Source organism: Melanerpes formicivorus, unplaced genomic scaffold (genome assembly GCF_026170545.1).
Source record: "Melanerpes formicivorus ecotype bairdi unplaced genomic scaffold, bMelFor1.0.p_v2 SCAF_337, whole genome shotgun sequence".
Lineage (NCBI taxonomy): Eukaryota > Metazoa > Chordata > Aves > Piciformes > Picidae > Melanerpes > Melanerpes formicivorus.
In genome coordinates, this window is record NW_027142689.1 from 152,501 (window position 1) to 160,000 (window position 7,500).

A 7,500-nucleotide genomic window follows, 5' to 3' on the forward strand; every position below is an offset into this window, starting at 1 on the left:
GAGCACGTCTACTCGCCGAGGGAGAGCACGTCTACCTCCCGCCTGAGGGAGAGCACGGGGGGGGGGGGACAAAGACAGGCGGCAGCAGCTTCGGTGAACGTCACCCGGGAGGCGACCGGGGCTGTCCCGGGGCAGTCCCGGGAAGCCGGCGTCCGACACAGGGAACCGTCAGCTGCCGGACCGGGGCGAATCCCCGCGGCCACGGCAGGGGTGGGGGCTCGAAGACAGCCGGCAGCCGCTTCGGTGAACGTCACCCGGGAGGAGACTGGGGCCCTCCCGGGACCGTCCCGGGAAGACGACGTTCGGCACGAGATCCCGGCCGCGGCCGGACCGGCTCGAAGCCTCGCGGTCCCGGCAGCAGCCGGAGCCGCTCGCCGCCTCGGGCTCCCGGCCCCCTACAGATCCGGCGACTCGTTCGCGGGCGGCGGGGGGAGGCAGTGGAGGGGGTGCGGGGAGAAGCGGCAGCGGAGGCGGAGGGGGGGGGGGCTCGAAGACAGCCGGCAGCCGCTTCGGTGAACGTCACCCAGGAGGCGATCGGGGCCGTCCCGGGGCCGTCCCGGGATGCCGGCTTCCGGCACGGGGGTCCCGGCCGCGGCCGGACCGGCTCGTATCCCCGCGGCTCCGGCAGGGGGGGGGGGGGCTCGAAGACAGCCGGCAGTCGCCTCGGTGAACGTCACCCGGCCGGCGACCGCGGCCGTTCCGGGGCCGTCCCGGGAAGCCTGCGACAGGCACGGGTGGTCCCAGCCGCGGCCGGACCGGCTCGAAGCCCCGCGGCCCCCGGCACGGGGGAGGCCCAAAGACTGGCGGCAGCCGCTTCGCTGAACGTCACCCGGCCGGCGACCGGGGCCGTCCCGGGGCCGTCCCGGGATGCCGGCATCCGGCACGGGGTCCTGGCCGCGGCCGGAGCGGCTCGAATCCCCGCGGTCCCGGCAGCAGCCGGAGCCGCTCGCCGTTCGGGCTCCCGGCACCCTACGGATCCGGCGACTCGTTCGCCGGCGGCGGGGGGAGGCAGTGAAGGAGGTGCGGGCAGAAGCGGCAGCGGAGGCGGAGGGGGGGGGGGGGGCTCGAAGACAGCCGGCAGCCGCTTCGGAGAACGTCACCCGGCCGGCGACCGCGGCCGTTCCGGGGCCGTCCCGGGAAGCCTGCGACAGGCACGGGGTCCCGGCCTCGGCCGGACCCGCACTGGGTGCCGCCGCCTCGGGCTCTCGGGACGGTATGGATCCGCCGACTCGTTCGCCGGCGGCGGGGGGAGGCAGTGGAGGGGGTGCGGGGAGAAGCGGGCAGCGGAGGCGGAGGGGGGGGGGGGGGCTCGAAGACAGCCGGCAGCCGCTTCGGTGAACGTCACCCAGGAGGCGATCGGGGCCGTCCCGGGGCCGTCCCGGGATGCCGGCTTCCGCCACGGGGTCCCGGCCGCGGCCGGAGTGGCTCGAATCCCCGCGGGTCCCCGGCAGCAGCCGGAGGCGCTCGCCGTTCGGGCTCCCGGCACCCTACGGATCCGGCGACTCGTTCGCCGGCGGGCGGGGGGAGGCAGTGAAGGAGGTGCGGGCAGAAGCGGCAGCGGAGGCGGAGGGGGGGGGGGGGGCTCGAAGACAGCCGGCAGCCGCTTCGGAGAACGTCACCCGGCCGGCGACCGCGGCCGTTCCGGGGCCGTCCCGGGAAGCCTGCGACAGGCACGGGGTCCCGGCCTCGGCCGGACCCGCACTGGGTGCCGCCGCCTCGGGCTCTCGGGACGGTGTGGATCCGCCGACTCGTTCGCCGGCGGCGGGGGGAGGCAGTGGAGGGGGTGCGGGGAGAAGCGGCAGCGGAGGCGGAGGGGGGGGGGGGCTCGAAGACAGCCGGCAGCCGCTTCGGTGAACGTCACCCAGGAGGCGATCGGGGCCGTCCCGGGGCCGTCCCGGGATGCCGGCTTCCGCCACGGGGTCCCGGCCGCGGCCGGACCGGCTCGAATCCCCGCGGTCCCGGCAGCAGCCGGAGCCGCTCGCCGTTCGGGCTCCCGGCACCCTACGGATCCGGCGACTCGTTCGCGGGAGGCGGGGGGAGGCAGTGAAGGAGGTGCGGGCAGAAGCGGCAGCGGAGGCGGAGGGGGGGGGGGGGGGCTCGGAGACAGCCGTCAACCGCTTCGGTGAACGTCACCCGGGAGGCGACCGGCGACCGGCCCGGGAAGCCATCGTCCGGCCCGGGATCCCGGCCGCGGCCGGACCGGCTCGAAGCCCCGCGGCCCCGGCACGGGGGAGGCCCAAAGACTGGCGGCAGCCGCTTCGCTGAACGTCACCCGGCCGGCGACCGGGGCCGTCCCGGGGCCGTCCCGGGATGCCGGCTTCCGGCACGGGGTCCCGGCCGCGGCCGGAGCGGCTCGAAGCCCCGCGGTCCCGGCAGCAGCCGGAGCCGCTCGCCGTTCGGGCTCCCGGCACCCTACGGATCCGCCGACTCGTTCGCCGGCGGCGGGGGGAGGCAGTGGAGGGGGTGCGGGCAGAAGCGGCAGCGGAGGCGGAGGGGGGGGGGGGGCTCGAAGACAGCCGGCAGCCGCTTCGGTGAACGTCACCCGGCCGGCGACCGGGGCCGTCCCGGGGCTGTCCGGGGATGCCGGCTTCCGGCACGGGGTCCCGGCCGCGGCCGAGCGGCTCGAATCCCCGCGGTCCCGGCAGCAGCCGGAGCCGCTCGCCGTTCGGGCTCCCGGCACCCTACAGATCCGGCGACTCGTTCGCGGGCGGCGGGGGGAGGCAGTGGAGGGGGTGCGGGCAGAAGCGGCCGCGGAGGCGGAGGGGGGGGGGGGGCTCGAAGACAGCCGTCAGCCGCTTCGGTGAACGTCACCCGGGAGGCGACCGGGACCGGCCCGGGAAGCCATCGTCCGGCCCGGGATCCCGGCCGCGGCCGGACCGGCTCGAAGCCCCGCGGCCCCGGCACGGGGGAGGCCCAAAGACTGGCGGCAGCCGCTTCGCTGAACGTCACCCGGCCGGCGACCGGGGCCGTCCCGGGGCCGTCCCGGGATGCCGGCTTCCGGCACGGGGTCCCGGCCGCGGCCGGACCGGCTCGAATCCCCGCGGTCCCGGCAGCAGCCGGAGCCGCTCGCCGTTCGGGCTCCCGGCACCCTACGGATCCGCCGACTCGTTCGCCGGCGGCGGGGGGAGGCAGTGGAGGCGGTGCGGGCAGAAGCGGCAGCGGAGGCGGAGGGGGGGGGGGCTCGAAGACAGCCGGCAGCCGCTTCGCTGAACGTCACCCGGCCGGCGACCGGGGCCGTCCCGGGGCTGTCCGGGGATGCCGGCTTCCGGCACGGGGGTCCCGGCCGCGGCCGGACCGTCTCGAATCCCCGCGGTCCCGGCAGCAGCCGGAGCCGCTCGCCGTTCGGGCTCCCGGCACCCTACAGATCCGGCGACTCGTTCGCGGGCGGCGGGGGGAGGCAGTGGAGGGGGTGCGGGCAGAAGCGGCCGCGGAGGCGGAGGGGGGGAGGGGCTCGAAGACAGCCGGCAGCCGCTTCGGTGAACGTCACCCGGGAGGCGACCGGGACCGGCCCGGGAAGCCATCGTCCGGCCCCGGATCCCGGCCGCGGCCGGACCGGCTCGAAGCCCCGCGGCCCCGGCACGGGGGAGGCCCAAAGACTGGCGGCAGCCGCTTCGCTGAACGTCACCCGGCCGGCGACCGGGGCCGTCCCGGGGCCGTCCCGGGATGCCGGCTTCCGGCACGGGGTCCCGGCCGCGGCCGGACCGGCTCGAATCCCCGCGGTCCCGGCAGCAGCCGGAGCCGCTCGCCGTTCGGGCTCCCGGCACCCTACGGATCCGGCGACTCGTTCGCCGGCGGCGGGGGGAGGCAGTGGAGGCGGTGCGGGGAGAAGCGGCAGCGGAGGCGGAGGGGGGGGCGGGGGGGACGATAGTGGCGGGGGGCGGGGGGGTGCTCGAAGGCAGCCGGCAGCCGGTTCGGTGAACATTCGCCGGGGCGGGGGGGGCGACCTGTCCGTGCCCGGGGCAGCCCCGGGAAGCCGGCAGCCAGCACGGGGGTCCCGGCAGCACCTGTTCCCTGCCCTGGGACTTGCCGTGCCCGGCGGCCGGTTGCCGGGTGGGGGGAGCGATGAGAGGCGGGGCGCAGCGGCCGGGGCAGCGCCGGGCCGCAGCGGGGGGCTGGGCGGGTGGGGTAGGCGTCGAGCGGCAAGCCCTCGGCTGCAGCGAATGTTCGGCGGTGCGGGGCGGGGGGGGGACGGGACGACACGTTGGGGGCGCCGAGTCCGAGCCACCCCCGGCCCCAGGGGCGGCCGGAGGGGGAGGCCGGTGCCTGGCCCTGGGAGCTGCTGGGCGCCGGATGGCCGAGGGTGCGTCAGAAGCCGCCCGAGCGGTCGAGCAGGTCCTCCAGAAAGGCCTAGGGTGGCTTCGAGGGCCCCGGGAGCAGTCGAGGGAGGCCTCCAGGCAGGTCTGGAGTGGATGGGAGGCCTTCCAAAGCAGACAAGGGAGGCTGCCAGCGGGGCCTAGGCTGGCACTGCAGCCTGTAAATGGTTGGGGGGGGGGGCCTCTGGTGCGGCCTGGAGTCTCTGGGTGGCGTCCAGAGAGGTGCAAAAGATCCTCTGGTGCGGCCTGTGGTGGCGGAGAAGCCTGCAGAGCGTGCGGGGGAGGCTTCTGGTGCGGCCTGGGGTGGGTCGGAAGCCTGCAGAGCGTGCGGGAGAGGCTTCTGGTGCGGCCTGGGGTGGCTGAGAAGCCTGCAGAGCGTGCGGGAGAGGCTTCTGGTGCGGCCTGGGGTGGCTGAGAAGCCTGCAGAGCGTGCGGGAGAGGCTTCTGCTGCGGCCTGGGGTGGCTGAGAAGCCTGCAGAGAGTGCGGGGGAGGCTTCTGTTGGGGCCTGGGGTGGGTCAGAAGCCTACAGAGCGTGCGGGGGGAGGCTTCTGGTGCGGCCTGGGGTGGGTCGGAAGCCTGCAGAGCGTGCGGGAGAGGCTTCTGTTGGGGCCTGGGGTGGCTGAGAAGCCTGCAGAGCGTGCGGGGGAGGCTTCTGCTGCGGCCTGGGGTGGCTGAGAAGCCTGCAGAGCGTGCGGGGGGAGGCTTCTGCTGCGGCCTGGGGTGGCTGAGAAGCCTGCAGAGCGTGCGGGGGAGGCTTCTGGTGCGGCCTGGGGTGGCTGAGAAGCCTGCAGAGCGTGCGGGGGAGGCTTCTGGTGCGGCCTGGGGTGGGACGGAAGCCTGCAGAGCGTGCGGGAGAGGCTTCTGCTGCGGCCTGGGGTGGGTCGGAAGCCTGCAGAGCGTGCGGGAGAGGCTTCTGTTGGGGCCTGGGGTGGCTGAGAAGCCTGCAGAGCGTGCGGGAGAGGCTTCTGCTGCGGCCTGGGGTGGCTGAGAAGCCTGCAGAGCGTGCGGGAGAGGCTTCTGCTGCGGCCTGGGGTGGCTGAGAAGCCTGCAGAGCGTGCGGGAGAGGCTTCTGCTGCGGCCTGGGGTGGCTGAGAAGCCTGCAGAGCGTGCGGGAGAGGCTTCTGCTGCGGCCTGGGGTGGCTGAGAAGCCTGCAGAGCGTGCGGGAGAGGCTTCTGCTGCGGCCTGGGGTGGCTGAGAAGCCTGCAGAGCGTGCGGGGAGAGGCTTCTGCTGCGGCCTGGGGTGGCTGAGAAGCCTGCAGGGCGTGCGGGAGAGGCTTCTGCTGCGGCCTGGGGTGGGTGGGAAGCCTGCAGAGCGTGCGGGGGAGGCTTCTGGTGCGGCCTGGGGTGGCTGAGAAGCCTGCAGAGCGTGCGGGGGAGGCTTCTGCTGCGGCCTGGGGTGGCTGAGAAGCCTGAAGAGCGTGCGGGGAGAGGCTTCTGGTGCGGCCTGGGGTGGCTGAGAAGCCTGCAGAGCGTGCGGGAGAGGCTTCTGGTGCGGCCTGGGGTGGCTGAGAAGCCTGCAGAGCGTGCGGGGGAGGCTTCTGGTGCGGCCTGGGGTGGCTGAGAAGCCTGCAGAGCGTGCGGGGGAGGCTTCTGCTGCGGCCTGGGGTGGCTGAGAAGCCTGCAGAGCGTGCGGGGGAGGCTTCTGGTGCGGCCTGGGGTGGCTGAGAAGCCTGCAGGGCGTGCGGGGGAGGCTTCTGGTGCGGCCTGGGGTGGCTGAGAAGCCTGCAGAGCGTGCGGGAGAGGCTTCTGGTGCGGCCTGGGGTGGCTGAGAAGCCTGCAGAGCGTGCGGGGGAGGCTTCTGCTGCGGCCTGGGGTGGCTGAGAAGCCTGCAGAGCGTGCGGGAGAGGCTTCTGCTGCGGCCTGGGGTGGGTCGGAAGCCTGCAGAGCTTGCGGGGGAGGCTTCTGGTGCGGCCTGGGGTGGGTCGGAAGCCTGCAGAGCATGCGGGGGAGGCTTCTGCTGCGGCCTGGGGTCTCTGGGTGGCCTCTAGAGAGGTGCAAAAGACCCTCTGGGTTGGGCTGGGGTGGCTCTTGGACCCCTGCCACACAGTGGAGAGAGGCCTCCGGCCCGCCACCTGTGTCCCTGTGTGCCTGAGTGCCTGTGTCCCTGTGTCCCTGTGTCCCTGTGTCCCTGAGTGCCTGAGTGCCTGTGTCCCTGTGTCCCTGTGTCCCTGAGTGCCTGAGTGCCTGAGTGCCTGTGTCCCTGTGTCCTTGTGTCCCTGTGTCCCTGTGTCCCTGTGTGCCCGAGTGCCTGTGTCCCTGTGTCCCTGTCTGTGTACCTGTGTGCGAGAGTGTCCGGCACGCCACCCAGCGGCGGCGGGCAAGCAGGTAGGCGGGTGGGGCGGGCCGGCGAGGGCCAGTGTGAGTTTGGGGGGTGGGAGGGGAGGCGGCAGCTGGAAGCGTCAGAGGAGGGGGCGTGGCTCCGGCTGGCCCCGGGAGCAGGTTCCCGGGACCGGGACCGGCTGGACCCGGCGGGTGGTTGATCCCGGGGCGGGGGGCAGAGGCGGCGGGGAAGCGGCAGCTGCGTGTGCGGCGGGGGGGTGGAGGGCGAACCGCGGCGGGAAGCGGATGCTTCAGAGCAGGTTACGGGGGCGGGGACGGACGACACCACCTGTCCCCGCCCCGGGACGGGCTGGACCCGGCGCCCTGGACCCGGCGCCGTGTACCCGCCGCCGCCCCCCGCCGCCGCCCCCCTCCGCCACCCCGGGACCCCGACGTTTTTTGGCGCCCGCGCCTTTTTTTGCTCCCCGCCTGCCCGCGCTGCCCCGGGCCCTCCCCCGGGGCGGGGCGGGAGGGAGGGACGGACGGACGGGTAGCCGGGGATCTCCGAGCGCGCGCCACCAGACCGAGGCGGGGTCCCGGCGGCGGCGGCGGCGGCGGCGGCGGCGGCGGCGGCAGCAGCAAGCGACGGCGGGGGGGGGCAGGCTAGGGAGAGAGGGGGAGCGGCATGCGGTAGGGCTGGGGGGTTTGTTTCGGGGGGGAGGGGTGGGGGGGGGGTGGCAGCGGTCAGCGAGAGCGGGGAGAGGGGGGAGCGGCATGCGGTAGGGCTGGGGTGTTTTTGGGGTGGGGGCGTTGGGGGGATTAGCGGGGCGGGGCGGGCAGCCCAGCCAAGCGGCAAGCCGGGGGGGCGGGCGAGGGCGGCTTTAGGGCCGGAGGAGCGGAGCGCAACCTCCCCCGTGCAGGCTCCA